This window comes from Thunnus albacares, chromosome 16 (genome assembly GCF_914725855.1).
Source record: "Thunnus albacares chromosome 16, fThuAlb1.1, whole genome shotgun sequence".
Taxonomy (NCBI): Eukaryota; Metazoa; Chordata; class Actinopteri; order Scombriformes; family Scombridae; genus Thunnus; species Thunnus albacares.
Genome location: NC_058121.1, coordinates 20,431,151 through 20,448,599, shown reverse-complemented (window position 1 = coordinate 20,448,599; position 17,449 = coordinate 20,431,151).

Here is a 17,449-nt window from a genome sequence, read left to right as displayed (position 1 = left end):
AAAATCAATTGTCAACCAAAACAAACAATGTTTTACTCACCACACATTCTGTGTTTCTATATACCAGTTTATGTGCAGGAAATGGCGTATGCATGTTTTTTGTGTGTACAAATCGTTTATGCATCTGACCCCAGGTTTGTGGTTTCCCGAATATAGGGTTTCTCAAATCCAGGATCAGGCATGGCACAGTGACCAACCTGGAATGTCCAACCAACTAAATCCTTTTGGCAGTTTTTTCAGAAATCACTGGATTCATACTGTGGATTGTTGTTTTACAACCCTGTTCATTTTAATTTCAGACAGTATATGAAGAAATTATAATTGTTAGGTCACAGTTTGAACGAATAAAATAGGTAAAATCAAAAGGAACAAAGAAAGAAACAAAAGTAGAACATCAAAGCGAGCTTAAGAACAAATTACACACACATTATTTAATATTCTCCAAAAACAGAAGCACTACTGTTTATTTTCTTGTCAAGAATATACCTGATGAATAAGTCTTGGCCCGTTTATGTCCTTGGGGTTGAGACCAATGATAGGAGATCTTTCTGCACACAGGAATTAGGTGGATTCTCCACTTAAGAAAGTCAGTTTAGGAAATAACAGTATTCCACAATAAGCACCAACATCTGCAGTAGGTGCAATCAAACACCTACATAATGATAAAGAACATGTACGTCATGTTCATTCAGTCATATAATAAGAAAGAGATTAAAGGAAGAAAAAAATTAAAGAAATCAATGGGAACACTGAAGACAATGTTATTATTTATTTCCTGAGGAAGCTGAGATCGTTCAACATGTGCAGCAAGATGTTGGACCAGTGCACAGTACTTTGCTGTAGTCTGCCGGGGGGGGAGCAGCAATGGAGCCGGCGACACCAGCAGACTTAATAAACTGATTATGAAGGCCGGCTCTGTAACTGACTGCAAACCAGACACCTTTGAAGTTGTGGTGGAGAGGTGGACACTGAACAAACTGTTATCTATTATGGATAAAATTCTGACCACCCTCTCCACCACCTACTCAACAGACAGTTGAGCACTTTCTTTAACAGACTGGTTCAACTTCACTGTCACAAGGACCGCTACAGGAAATCTTTCCTGCCCAAAGCAATAACTCTCTACAACACCTCACCGTCTAACAGAACTCTCAGCTTAATAGTTTCTGTCTCAACCAAACTTTACTCTTGTTTTGCTCCCTCAACAACTTTGCTCACGATGAATTTTATTGTATTTATAGTGTATTCTAGTATACTCTTTATATTGTGTCTGTATTGTATTGTGTATTTTTTGTTTTTATATATATATATATTTCTCTCTTCTAGTGTTGATACATATATTTACTGTGTATTTATTGTCCCATGCAATGCCTGGAGAACCTGCTGCTGTAATACAAGAATTTTAAAGAGATCAAAACCCCAGCAACACTTGTCGTATAAACAACTTTACTGTTCCACTGACGCGTTTCAGCTTGTGGCCTTCATCAGGGTCAGCAGAGACTTAAGGTTCACAAGGCCAAACAAAAATGTGTGAAAAGCAGGTGAGTGGCAAGAAACCTTGAGAGCGTGAGGTGCAAACTAGGCCCAGGGGAGCACTGACTGTGAAATTACACAAGAAATTACACAGTCTAATGTGCAGTCAAGCACACATGTAAATTGCACAGCAAACACTTGGAATGCGAGTGATGAAGTGAGTGAGAGAGTGATGAAGGCCACAAGCCGAAACACGTCGGTCAAACAATGAAGTTGTTTTTTATACTACAAGTGTTTGTGGAGTTCTGATCTCTTAAGACTTCTTTCCCTTCTCCGTGCATCTTGGAAGTAGGTGAAGTTGTTCCAGAAACCCCTGCTGTAATTCAAGAATTTCCCAGTTTGGGATCAATAAAGTATATGTACCTGTCTTTATCTATCTATCTATCTATCTATACTGTGTGCACAATTATTAGGCAAGTTGTGTTTTTGAGGATTAATTTTATTATTGAACAACTACAGTACTCTCTGTCAAGCCATAATGTTAATAAACCCTCAAACCTGAATATTTAAGAAAGTAAAAGTGAGGTTTTGTCTTTCTTAGGAGAATATCTATGTGTGCACAATTATTGGGCAACTATTAGTGTGCATAATTATTATGCCACTAAATAAAAAACAAAAATTTTCCCATCTCACTTGTTTATTTTCATCTGTTAAAGTGAGAATAATAAACAAACAACTCAAAATTTACAAATAAACATTTCTGACATTTCAAAAAAAAAAAAAAAAAATCAGTGACCAATATAGCCACCCTTCTTTTCAATAACAGTCACAAGCCTTCCATTCATGTCAGTTTCCTGATCTGTTGATGATCAACTTTTTGTGCAGCCGCAACCACAGCCTCCCAGACACTGTTCAGAGAGGTGTACTGTTTTACTTCACTGTAAATCTCCCGTTTCAGAAGAGCCCACAGGTTCTCAATAGGGTTTAGGTCAGGTGAGGAAGGGGGCCGTGTCATTATTCTTTCATTTTTAAGGCCTTTACTGGCTAGCCACGCAGCGGAGTACTTCGATGCATGTGATGGAGAATTGTCCTGCATAAAAATCAGGGTCTTCTTGAAAGATGCAGACTTTTTCCTGTACCACTGCTTGAAGAAAGTGTCTCCTAAAAACTGGCAGTAGGTTTGGAGGTTGATTTTGAGTCCATCTTCAACCCGAAAAGGTCAAACTAGCTTATCTTTAATAATGCCAGCCCATACCAATACCCCACCTCCACCTTGCTGGCGTCTGAGTCGAAGTGGAGGTCTGTGCCTGTTACTGATCCAGACACAGGCCCATCCATCTGGTCCGTCAAGAGTCACTCTCATCTCATCAGTCCATAAAACCTTTGAAAAATCTGTCTTCAGATATTTCTTAACCCAGTCTTGACATTTCAACTTATGTGTCTTGTTCAGAGGTGGTCGGGTTTCAGCCTTCCTTACCTTGGCCATGTCTCTGAGCACTGAACACCTTGTACTTCTTGGCACTCCAGGTAGGTTGCAGCTCTGGAATATGACAGCACTGGAGGATCATGGGTTCCTGGTAGCTTCACGTTTGATTCTTCTCAAATCTTTGGCAGTTTCTTGTGACCCCGTTGACTGTTTGCAACAAAACGTTTGATGGTTTTGTGATCACGCCCCAATATCTTAGCAATTTCACGAGGGGTGCGTCCCTCTAAAAGACTTTTTACAATTTTTGACTTTTCAGAGTCAGTTAAATCTTTTTTTTTGGCCCATTTTGCCTGAGGAAAAGAAGCTGCCTAATAATTATGCACACCTTGATATAGGGTGTTGATCTCCTTAGGCCACACCCTCCCTCATTACACAAATACACATCACCTGATATGCTTAAATCCAATAAGCATTCAAGTTTATACAGCTTGGAGTTGGAAAATATGCATAAAAATGATGATATGGTCAAAATACTCACTTGCCTAATAATTGTGCGCACAGTGTATCTATCTATCTGTCTATTTGGTCCATTCCAATTAGTTGCTTGAGCCACAATAGGTATAATGCTACACAATACGTGTCATGGTTTATATCACTAGATATACGCATGAATATGTAAATAAATGATGAATTCATACCTATAGGAACCCACATGTAATGTCTGCTTGGAGTCACTGTAGTTACCAGTGATTATTGATAGCAATTTGCTGCAGCTAGAGAGCTTAGAGGGTATGACATGTCTCTGTCACTAAGCTATTCTTTAAACTATTTATTACAATACTGTAAGGTCTACACTGCCAAATGCTGCACTGAGATCTACAAAGGGAGCCTGCTGCTCATGAAAGGTCTTTGGTAAGTCTAAGGAGAATGGTTTTGTGCTGTCAAGTGCTCCAAGAGAGTTTGGTATTTCCCAACAATCATTACTTTCACTTGTAAATCATATATCAAATCCTTTCAAAAACCTTGAATAAAATAACAGCTGGGAGATGAGCTTTTATTCTTGCAGGAGACAAGTGAGTAAGACTAGCTGGAGTGTTTTCAAGTGGCAGGGCTTTTTTTCTTCAAAGGAAGAGTGCCATCAAGAGCAGTCAAAAGGGCAATTAAAATGATCAAAACTCTCAGTATTGACCAGAGGCACGTGAGCAGTTTTGGAAGTGCTTGTCAAAAAGGACTCTTAAGATTTGCCAGAAGAGGCGGTTAAGTACGAGCAGAGAAGGGCACAGAGGCTGGGAAAGAGCTAGGAGTCAGTTCACAACAATGGCTTCAAGACCACAGACCTCTTTATATAAATTTAACTGGGGGTGAAAAACAAACAAAACTAATGCAAGGCCCCTAAACTGGGACGATTTCAACACACATTACCCATTAAAACTAATTAACTGGCCGAATAAGATTCATGAAATCAGTCACAGGAAAAAAGGAGGAAAATGAACAACCAACCTTCGATTGTCATTTTTAATTTCATTCAGAGAATTAATGAATTTATAGAGAGCAGAGGGCACTTGACCTTAATTAAGAAGCCAAATACTAAAAATAAGGATTATATTTCAAAGGTGATAGAGCAGCATTTTAAAAAGTATCTGTCTAAAACTACCAGGACTTCAATAAAACCAGATACTTTAGTAAGGTGGAAAGGTAGAGTTTTAGAAAGGCTGTTTAGCATCTAGGTTGCGCTAAATCCCTAAGACCCGTCCCACCCGTCCATACTTTCAGTGGCGCTTGTGTGGCGCATAATAATCCATCTGTGTGACTTAACTGTTCTAATGTACTACTACAACATGCCCACTTTATTGATTAAAATGATCAATTAATGTGTCATTTCTTTTTTAGATGAATCGTTTATAAAGTCTATAAAATGTCAGAAAATAGTGAAAAAATGACCATATTTCCCAGAATCCTCAGTGATATATTCAAATGAATGTCTTTAAGTGTCCAAAACCCCCAAAGATATTTAATCGATGATGATAGAAAACCTGGAAATGCAGCAAGAAAATGTGGCCATTTTGATTGACAATTGACTTAATAGATTTGTCAAATATCAAAACTGACAATTAGTTTTCTCTTGATCCACCAATCAGTTAATTGACTAATCATTTCGGCGCTGGCGAGCAGATAACTGAGTAGGTCGTGTGTTGGATGCGCCCTGCAGAAAATTTAATATAACTCCTTTTCTAGCACCCTACTCCAATAATAAAATACAGGAAGTCACCTAAAGTACCACTAAAACTTTCCAACTGGTTTCTGTTTTTTACTTTTTCATGTAAATGGAGAGTAACCTACGTAAAGTACACAGGGAAGGCTACTGCTAGCAAGACAGGTGTTGTCACACCTAGCAACATGTCCAAGCTAGCTGAGCAAGACACCCTATATTCTAGGTTGCAGATAGCTTGCAGATAGCCTAGCTAAATTCCCTCTCAGAGTGTGTATGTGTGTCTGTGTGTGTGTGTGAGAGAGAGATAGTGCATGAGTGAATGAGCTTACTGTATTACAAACCAATATAGTATTCTTTAGGTTGATACAGAATATCACTAAGCCAGACAATGCCATTGATTTATATATACCTTAATGCTTTGCAGTCAGAGTAAGGCCAGTCAGGCTCAAGGATATGCACAAGGACTGAGAGGAACAATGGGAGAGACACTAAGAGTCACACAGAGACATACAGGGAAAGAGACAAGAGGCACAGGCAGAGAGACAACAAGAGCCACAAGGAGAGACAGTAGATGCACAGGGAGAGACGCAACGAGAGGCGCAGCTGGAGTACGGAGACACAACAAGAAACACAGGGAGAGACACAATGAGAGGCACAGACAGGAACCCAGGCAGGCCAACTGATAATCCCGGCTGTGACACCATTAGATGAGCCAGTGCCACTGACATCAAAAGCCCCATCCAAAACCAGGACAGCAACAGCCCATACTGTGGACTCCTGGGGATATGACAGGCTCTGCTATGAAAAAGAAAGCAGCGTCATTACCGAAGTCTGGTGTAGCATATGTACTATAAAAGGAGTCAGGGAAAGGGCCCTTTGCACACAGGTCAAGAAAAAGTGCAGCACTGAACTATATATTTCAGGCACTACGAATGTTACAAAAAAGACACTGCCAATATACACAACAAGTCCAAAACCTATGTTTCAGCATGTCAGGTTTTCACAGCTCCAGCAGCTGCCATGTCTGAGACAAAATCTACAAAAGCTACATGATAAGACCAAAGACAAGATGTGTAGGCTATGTGACATAGCATACGCTTTGGCCTGCTGTGAGCAGCCTTTCAGCCTGTTTAAAACCTTAGTGTCAGTGGAAAGGAAGCATGGTGTGGAACTGGGGGTGACATATCACAACTCAAAGGCCTGTTGCATCTTCACAGAGCACCTTGCAGGGACCATTAGAGACCATGTTCATGCCCTGGTAAAACATGAGCCATTCTACTGCTCCTTAGTGGTCAGCATTGATATCAATCGATCATAAAGGCTTTCGTATTTGTGTGGTCAATTCCCATTTCAGTTGAAGACAATAAGAGCTGTCACTCCATGTGAAACTATTTAAATAACTTTATGTAAATAAATAATATTTGTTTTTTTTGTGTATTTTTTGTTTTTGTTTTTCAGTATTGCAGAACCAGACTCCTGCTGAGGAGATACTGAAGGCCATTACAGAAAAGTGTGAGGAGAACCATCTGGACCTCAGTAACTGTTTGACTGCAACAGCAGGTGATGGCACGTTTGTCAATTTTGGGAAAAGCAACAGTATCCTTACTCTACTCCAGCAGCAGTCAGCTTCATGGATGATAATGCTTGAACTGTGCCTGAAAGATGGTTTTAAAGATATATATTTCACACACATACATTTACATAATTACGGTTCAAACCCTGAAGGGGTTAGAAATTGCTGTGAGCTGGAGTGAGCAAAAACCTTGAAACTTGGCCCAGTAACTGGTATATTGATCGGTGCAAGTGGGTGTGGCCTATCACATATTTGCTCATAACTCAAGATGCCTTTGAGCAATCCTGACTAAACTCACTGGAGACATCCTGTGCTATCTCCTAAATATACCCACCGAGTTTCGTTCAAATCCGGTGAAGCTGGGATGAACGGCAGAACTTTGAGTGCGCAGTTATTAAATGCTGCATGCACTGTAATGATCAAACAAGTATGTGCTTGTTCTCACTTCTTCTTTAAACAGAATTAAACTAGCTGAAGTGACTTTGCTCACTTTTACACAAGCCTGAAACCTGCTCATTGCTACTCATGGCTTTAATTTTGGGCAATTGTGCTGCTTCCTTCTGTTGAGCACAAAAAGGTTTGTAGCAAGCTTTTGCTGCCCGTTCATGTTCTACTTGTATGCTATTGTTTATACTAAGGTTATCATAATGAACTAAAACTAAACTAAAATCTAAAACTAGGTGTGAAAAAACATTTTGGTTAACTGAAATAAAAATAAAAACTAACTGAAATGATATTGTGTACATACAAAACTAATTAAAATAAAATAAAAATATACAGAAAATGTCTTTAGTTTTAGTCTTTGTCAGTTTGGTCAAATTTGTCAATATAACAAGCATGAGGAGGCATTGGTGCATGTTTATTGAGACTTGGATGTCTAAATGACTGTGAGTCAATTGCCTTGTATGTTTGTACTATAATACCTATTCTGAACTTCTTCAATCTTGCTCCTGACAAATACCCCCATATTATAATAAAAAAACTAAAACTAATACTGAAACTAATAAAAAATAAACTAAAACTTAACATTTTTAAACAAGAACTAAACTCAAACAAGCAAACCCACTCTTGAAGCTAACTAAAAACTAATGAAAAATACAAAACTATAATAACTCTGGTTGTTTTTTTTCCTCAGGTCGATGAGCTGCTCATGCACCTCTGCTCTCTGTACCATCATTCCACTAAGAAATGGAAGGAGCTCAAGGCCATTGAAGAGGCTCTTGAAGACTATATTATGAAGCCAACTTACTCTCAGGGCAAAGATCAATAGACCACAGGAGGGAGGCCTTATCCTCCCTTGCCTCCAACTACAGGTGCATCGTAGCGCACCTTCTGGAAAGGCAGAAGGATTCTGGACCAGATAAGCAGAAGCTCAAGGCTTACTGGCAGCAACTAACATCATCCAAGTTTATCCTTCACATGACCATGCACCAGGATCTGCTAGCGGACCTGACAGAGCTCTCCCTTGACTTCCAGGCAGATGAGCTGTCCCTTTCCTCTACGAGCAGTAGGGTCATGGTTCACCAGGCTTCTCTGCTGAAACAGAAGGAACCTGGTCCCTATCTGCACCCTGTCATCACTGCCTTCACCAACACAGACAGCACTGGTGTCTTTGAGGAGCACGGGAGTGGAGTGAAATAGTACACATCACTGCATGCATCAGTCAGCGTTTCTATGCATTCTCCACAGATCCTGGCTCCTGTTTACATGCCAACTGAGGATAACGTCAATGCCGTTGAACAATATGGAGACAGTGAGCTGCGTAAGCTTTGTTAGTATTCCAAGACACTTCTCACCAGTAATGGCTGCAATGTGGCAAAGGTGGAGAGGGAGTGGTTGAAAGTCAAAAATGACATTGTGCAGCACCACAAGAGGGAGGCCTTCCTTGTGCTAGGGCAGAGGGTGCTGATTGAAAAAGAGAGCAAGTACCCCAACTTACTCCATCTCATCAGGATCGTCCTGGTATTCCTTGTTTCCCCATCTCAAGTGGAGCAGCAGTTTTCCACAATGAAGCGAATGCAAGGAGACTGGCGCTTAAGGCTGAAGGCCTTGACCATTGACCATCTCCTTTTAATTAAATCCCAGGGCTGTGCCCCTGTTGCATATGAGAGCAAGGAGGCGGTGGGAAGATAGTGGGCAGCTGGCCTCTTGAGAAACAGACCAAACATTTGACCATATGGGCCAAAACTGAACTTTGACCCTGACCCACAGACATTTAGCTGAGTCAGATTAAAGACTCTAACTCTATCTCTCCCACACACACAGACTATTGCATGTTAATACTCTGTTTAATACTCTGTTGGCCCCAACAACAACCCTCCTGCTGTTCAGTTTCATTCCTTTATTTGACCTCTTTGATTTTATGACACACAAAAATTTTGTGACACTGTAGGCCAAATAGCCTTGACCATAAAACGACAAAATTCCAAGCCTGCAGACTACATATGTTTTGTTTCATATATGTTAAAACTTAGCATACTTAGAAACCCTTATCAGCATGGGAACTGATATCAAGGCATAAACTTCCCCCTCACATATGGTCTTTATTGTTCTGTGTACTGGCAGTGCAATTTACATCAGTGCAAGAGCAGCTGAATAGCGGTTGTTTACTTCATTGTCATTTGTGTCTGTTGTATCTAAAAGGACCACCTGCTAGCTGGAGTAGTGCTGGAAAGCCTTCCAGGGTGCGTCTCATAATTGCCACTGGGGGGCTGGTAAATAACAGCATGCTATTTCACAGGCTCACAGCCTCGCTACCGTAATAAGCCACAGTGTTGTTTCCTCTTTTCATTAGAGAAGGTCAGAGCTAATTTAGGACATTTTGGTGAGAGAGTGAGGAGGTGAACGTGTGAGTGGGGAGGACGGGTAGAGTGTGTGCTGACAAGATGGGAGGGGGTAAGCATTTAGTTTGGTTGCCATGGTGGTGGATGGTGTGAGGTGGGGGCGTAGAGCTGTTCTGACACCGATAAGACAAGTAAAAAAAAAAAAAAAACAGTGGTACACACACACAAACACACATACACACGCAATCATACTAACTAATCGGCCCCTGCTCACGCACATACACGTTCACATAAATGTGCTTCAGGCAAATGATGTCAGTAACCCCTACTACTGTAATTCATCAGTGTGTTTTCCTAAAATATCCACTCATAGCAGCTGAAGTATGATTATTGTTTTTTATGGTTATGTTTAAGCACTCACAGCACTTGGTTAAGGTCAGGAAAAGATTGTGGTCTCTGTTGAATATTGAAAAAGTCAGAGATGACTTGAAGTACGAGGCAGGACATGTAGAATATATTAATATTTAACCTAAACATTGATCTTTCCCTAACTTTAACCAAAGTGCTTTTTTTGCCTAGACCAAACTACATGCAGGACTCAGGATTTCTGGTCTCAAAATGCCTGTGCTTTGCATGCCTTCCATCCACTCCGACTACAACCCTGTGAATACAAAGTAATATACAACAATACAAAATCAAAAAAGAAGAAACGTTGCCACTGAAAATAATCCAGGGAGTAATTACTTTTCTATTGAAACGTATCTGGCAAAATAAATTACTGCCACCTGCAGAGACCAGCTTTGTTCATTTTGTTCTCTGCCGTATTTTTTGAGTGTCAAATATATTCTATATTCAGTGCAAGGAAACCACAAAATATTGGTCTCTTTGATAACCAAGAAAAAAAAACAAAACTTTTGAATTTGTAGTTGTATACTGAAACAAATTCTCATAAATTCTGTGAAATGAAACAAAACAAATGTAGATTGGGTGTTGACAATTACTTTATGCTCCATAAAATAGACCTCACAACATTTTGGAAAAGCAACAGTTGAAAATGTGAGCCAATAGTCACCACTGGGTAACCTTGGTTGAGCATAGAGGATTAGTCATAGAAGTAGATTTTCCATTTGTCACGTCTCTCTGTCTACATGCACGTCAAATAAATAATGCATGTATGCTTCATCTTCACGCTTGTTAAGTTGTAATGTGCTACATGTCCTTAGAATTCACCCCAGAGAATTGCTTTCCTCTTAACTTAAATCACTATACGACACCACATCGCTCTGTGTTTCCCTGTGGTTTATCACTCCACGCACAGCACTGTCATTACTAGGCACTGGACGAATCAGCGGCACAGAGAGGAGGCAATTACCTGTAAATTGGTTTCATTATGTATAAAAAAACAACAGGAAGACAGCCTGAGAATGCATTACATTTTGCTCTTAGGGAGCAAAAGAAGGTGGCTGTGATAGGAGGTAATTTAAGCATGAGCTTTAATATGTCGGCTTAATGTGTTTTATAATACCAAATCTGTTTTTATTTTAGATCATTTTTTTCAATTTGCAATCACCCATGAGCTCTTCTCAAAACAACAACTCCACCTGGAGAAATAAATAGAAAGGTGAGGTTGTTGATGAATGGACACTGAGTGACATATGAAATGCATTTGCAATTCCCAAACTTTCTACTATCAAAATAATGGTTGTATTCTTCTTTTGAGAGGAGAAAATCAGTTTGTATGAATTTTGATATGTCAGATACTGTGTAGCTCTCTGGCGTTCCTCTTCAACTCAGAACACACTTATATAAGAGAGTGTAGAGGTTGGCACACAGAGTGATATCAGGAAAGTGAATGTAAATGGAAGAGATTGAGATGAGGGAAAAAGATGAGGACCGAAAGAGATACTGAAAGTCTGTAGGAAAATGAAAGTAAGAGGAAGCGGAAAATAGGTGTGAGAAACAGAAAGGTGGTGAGAGAGCTGAGTTGGAAAGCTCCCCAGATAAATACAGTTTAATTTAGTGTTATTGTGTAGTTCAGCCAACTTGGCACTTTGATCCAATGGGCTCTTGGCAAACAAACTGCAACACAGAGAAGCTTTTTCCAACAGAGTTTTGGGATAATTACATGTAGATATAATTTGGATGGCAGGAGGTTTAGTTACAAATGCTGACACATATGGAAAAGTATTCCCACGGGGAATGAAAACACAAACTCAAAGGTTTGTAGTTCTTGCGGGTACACAGGAGAACAGTTTTGTAATGAAGAAGTTTCTCTTTACCTCACTTTTTTAAGCATTTATCTCAAAGTTTGTGACTAGGCACACATTCTCTCACAGACATATTGCAAACACACACTGAAACCCAAGTAAAAGATAGAGAAAAACATGTATTGACACGCTAGCATACACACAAATGCATACTTGAACACTCTGACAAATGCAAACAGAGACAAGCTCACATACACTCATGTTTATGTTATAGCTTGATGTTCTGACGCATGTCAGACTGTGTGTTTCCCAGCAGGAGAGGTCGTGAGCCCCCTATTGTTCAGCTCAGTAATATAAGAACACACTCCACAGGACTCAAGGCCTACTTTCATAACCTGCTTCAAAAGCCGCAAGGACACACACCTCTGTCTATATCCCCTCTCAGAACTTTTTTGCACCCCACCAGCTTCCTCCCTATTTTTCACCCTTCTCTCCCTCTCTCACCTTTTCTGTTCAGTCACATCCTCAACTCGATCTTCGCCTCCCTCTCAGCAACCAGCCTCCCTCTCTTCCTCCTCTCTGCTTCACCTATTGTCTACTTCTCCTCCCCTTTCTCAGAGAAAGAGGGAGGCTTAGCTTGTGCTGTCAAGAGGGCTGATGCTGGTAAACAAAGCAGCATGGGAGCCACAGAAAAAGAACAGTGAGAGCTATTCCATGTAGTGAACTACATTTCCCATGACCACAATGGCATGCTAGAAAATAATAATGTGGGTGCCAAGGAGGCTTTTTGTATAGCTGTAAATAATAGCAAAAATAAAATGCTGCGCAAGTATTTCACACTGCTTTCATAAGTGCTCTCACTCACACTTGCATACTCTGTTCTGCAACTCAGCCAAAATCCATTAAATACTCTGCTTACTTGATTGCTTGAGAGGCAGACCTTGTGCAGTGATATTGCTGTTAATTGGACTCATTTGCATTGTGTTGGGTTCAGTGTCTGTTTGTCCTCAGTCTAGTGGAACATTGAGTTCTTGAACTCTAATTGTCTCCTGAACGTCGCTGCTGCAACTTCAGAGTTATCTATACACAAAGTGCAACCCATTATTCTAAATTTAAAGTGGAAATGTTTAGGAGAAGTGATGTATAACCAAGAGTTTGGTGGAAGAGGTATGCAATTAGAAATTTAAACTCATAATTGGAAAGTTGCTAGTTTGAAGAGTAGTTAGGAATGTGTTGGCAGGAGAATTTTAAGTGGCTATAATCAATAGCTGTATAATAACATTGTTAGTTGGTAAACATAGTGGAACATTTAGCAGCTAAGGATCCAGATATTTCTCTCATGAGTTGGTGGAGACCAAAGACAGAGCTAAAAGTGAGTAAATATTGGACTTACATTCACCAGGTGGACAGAAACACGACTCCAAATGAATGATGACGTTCCTCTGTAAATGCTGGATGTGCAAATAAATAAGTGTTTGCTAATAAGTTCACCATCTCAACTTAAAAGATAATGATACGTCTATGTTGTGTTTACAGCTTGTTTCTGCCGCCCCAAGTGGCCAAACAAATTGCCCGTTTAACTTCACAGTCACATAATTAGTTAATTAGACATTTCCTGTTTATAGTCAACTGGTTTCAATTGATTGTAATATAAATCACGGCAATTTGTACGAATTAATCAACAAAATACATCATTGGTCCATGCCCTCCAGAACAAAACCTACCTACTTTCAACAGGACATCATAGCTGTTTCAAAAATAGAACCATTTTCTGATCTGACGACACTATGGTTAAGCTTTGGTCAGATTTAGGCACAAATACAACTTGGTTAGGGAATATCATGGTTTGGATAAAAATAACTATTTGGTTTGGGTTATGGGGACCTTTGTTGTCATGGTTACAATAAGAAATCAATGTTGACTGTTAGGAAGAAAGATAGACGGCTTTGTCATTTGAATATGACAAAGCTCAAAAACAATTGTCGTTCTTGAGCATTTGCTGAAACAACTGATGCTTTTGTTTTTCTTGGGAGGAAAGTCTCATAAATTCACCTGTCTCTGGAAGGTCCAACATTCATGATTCAGTATTGTGGCAAAATCTTCAACATGACTTAAAAGACTCCAAGCAACTGCAAAAAAAAGGTGGTTGAAAAGCACGAGTCAGGGAATGGATACAAGTAAAAATTTCCAAGTCACTGAACATCCGTTGGAGTACAGTTAAATCAATCATTAAGAAAAGGAAAAGAGTATGGCACAGCTGTCAATCTGCCATCCTCAAGAACTGAGTGAGCGTGCAAGGAAGAGGCTAGTGAGGGAGGCAACTGAGACAGGTATGAAAACTCTGAAGGAGTTCCAAGCTTCAGAGGCCGAGATTGAAGAGACTGTGCATACAACAACGGTTTGCCAGATGCTTCACCAGTGGCAGCTTTATTGGAAGAAGAAAGAGAAAAGAGAAAGGCTCTCCCTTTTAAAAAAACTCACTTGATACTCGGCTACAGTTTGCCAGAATGCACAAGGGAGACTCTGAAGTCAGATGGAAGAAGGCTCTGATGAGACCAAACTTTAGCGTGCACATTGTCCTAAAACTTATCATCCATAATGAAGCATGGTGCTAGCAGCAGCATGTTGTGGGGATGCTTGTGAGGGTGGAGGTTAAAATGAGTGCAGAAAAATATAGAAGAAGACCTGATGCAATCTGCAAGAGACCTGCCAGCGTTAATGTAAATGAGTGGCCAAGTCAGAGCCCAAAACTCAATCTAATCAAGGAGTCGTGGGTAAACTTTAAAAACGCTGATCAGTCACAATCCCCATGCAATCTAACAGTGACGTCAGTCCAACACTGGATTTGTTAAAATGTTGAGAAGCACAGTATTGTAATACTTTTCTGACATTTCTTTGCATGTGCATGTAGTAATGTTCTTTGTTAATATGGTAAAAATTAATAAAGATTTTCACAAATCTAATTTCAGGAATTAGGCGTCATAAAAAACAAAGTCCATGGGGTTTAACATTGTATCCACCTGAAAATAAATCTTTTTAAAGAATGAAGGCTAGAAATGTCTTTACCCTTGGTGTCTGAACGCAGTCGCTAACCTGATCACAGGCATCTGAGAGCTAGCAGAGACCCGGAGGCAGGGTGTTTTAGTGATGCAGTGGGTAGGGGAAAGAGAGAGAGAGAGAGAGAGCTGAGGGGACTGATACCGCCAGGCCATCCTGATGCTCTCTGAAACAGTAGATCTGAGAGAGTGATGTGGGAAGACCAGACTGTGTGTGTCCTAATGGGATCCTAGATCTGCACTATCTCAGAGCCTTCAAGTCCCTGCAGCAGTCCTGATAGTAAACACCGGCGGATCAATCGATGGTGATGCTTCGCCTCTCTTTCCTTTGCTTCTTTCCTTCAGGCTGTCACAAAGTGTTCAAGCCACAGCCCTGGTTTGACAGTAACGGGTTGTAAAGTAGCTTAAATCCAGTGAAAGGTGATGTCCATGCAATTGTTTATCTGTGAAAGTATAATATATCCAACATGATCCATGGGTTTACTGTACAGGATGTTTGAAAATATTACAAGGTAGGCTGACAGAATAATTATGAGAACAAATTATGGTCAAACTAAGAGTAAATTAACTGAAAAAAGTTTTAATTATTTATGACAAGAAAAACAGAATTCCTCTGATCACATATTTATGGCTACCAAATGTAAAATAAACTTCATAGTGTATATAATTGGAATGACATTTGGTTAACAATGGAGCAGAAAATATAAAAGAGAATTTCTTAATGCTAGTTTAACAGCGGTATCCTTTAAACTATTTTAATACTAGCAAAACATTTGGATTGGACTCCATCTCATCCTAAGAACAAAGCACAATCTAATAAAATATTCAGCGAATGTTAAATGAGAACTGATGGGATTTTTAAATATGCAAAAGTAAAAATTTGAGCTGCAGGCTATATTATCAGAAAGCATATCCAATCCATTTCAGTCGTGCCACGTTTCAAATGAAGGAGGCTGTGCCGAATGACAGACAGGAATATCCTTCCACATTCTGTTGCGAAACTGCAGACACATGAAAAAGGTGTAGCACCTATTCAGAGATAGATGAATCATCAGAACCAGAAACACTTTTTAACAAGTTTGTCTGTAACTATCATATGAAGCTGACTGCCGAGAACCAAAAACATTTTCTTAAAATGTCCTATCTTGTATGTAATAGGAAAAAAAGTTTACTCACTTTACTGTCCTATTTCACCTAGCTAGTACTAGATAGTATGTCAAAAAATTGATTTAATAATTGCATCATATAGCTGGGACTTTTATAAATCTACCACATTGTTTAGACTCTTCGATACATACTGCTTGCTGAGCTATCCTGATATAATTTTTTTTTTAGAAATACTTCTTAGGACTGTTTACTTGCTACTTCTTAATTTTTTGGAGCCCCTATTGATCGCCAGAACCCTAATTTTTAAAGTGTACACTGTACCCTTTTTTCTGTCTTTTTCTTTGAAACACATCATCTTGCCCTTTCTCTTCCCTCCTCCCAAAACATAATGTCAGACAAGGAGATTGGATTTGAGAAAATGCATTTCTATCTATGCCAGTGGGACCATATCTTCCCAGGTCATTCATCCATGAGGTGCAGCTTCAGATGGATTCCACCTCTTCCAGGACCAATGTCTGTCCCAGCTCCCATTATGTGACCCCAAGTCCCTTATCATGATATAATATTACTAAAGTCTCAGAATAACTCCTATCCCCAAACTGTGATGCAAGTATCCAATCATTTTTTTCTCTCTTTGGGTTGGGGGAATACTGGTTCAGGGAAGAGCTGGTAGATTTCCCTGCTGATGCATATACATGTTTTTACCATGTATCATTTTGGCAAGGACCCAGACTCATAAAAGACACATTGGAAACAACAAATCAGAGGAAAAAGTTAAAAAAAACAAAAACAAACATTGTACAGAGCCCATGAAGTGTCATGGAGAAAAAAAAATCATTTGTGCTTTTAAATTAATTATTTGAGCTCACAATTTGGTAATTTGTGCTGTTGACTCAATATTGTTTTTGGCAAGAGATATCCACTTTCAGGCTCTGCCTCTCTCTCTCTCTTGCTGCCCAAACAAATCTCACGCCAAATGACAGGAAGCCACAAAGCCACCTCTTAATAAAAAATGATGTACACAGTTGTAGTTTATGTTCACACTAAAAACCTGTCAATTTAAGATCAGGAAACATCAGAACAGAAGGAAGTGTATGAGTAAGTGGTTAAAAAAAAACCTATTCAGCACTTTGTTCTGCTGACATGCTGGCTCTGTGCTTGCTTTGTTTGTTGCTTTGTATTTGTTGTCTTTGTCTGAAATTGCATTTTTTTTTTTTACGTCACTGTGTTTTATTCAGTATGACCCCCTGCTTCTGTAAGGGCCTCGGCACTAGGGAGGCACATTTGTGGGAAGTAGACGATAGCCTGTTCTCCACCAGAGGAGCTATTGTTACATGAGTCAGTGAAAACAAAGTATTGTGGTGGTAAGACATGCTTGTTGAGCTTAGACTGGAACCTGCACGCATTAATCATCAGGCATATGGGTGCAAGCAGCACAGCCATGCTCAAAGGTATGAACACACACATATAGAAGATCTTACAGGAAAGCAGCTCTGCAGCAACAAACCCAGCTCGTTTACACACACAAGCAGAAGGTTAAGCCCCATATCTGGGACTTCTTGATGAAGTAAGAAGACATCTGCATGTACAAGATGGGGTGAGACAATTATGA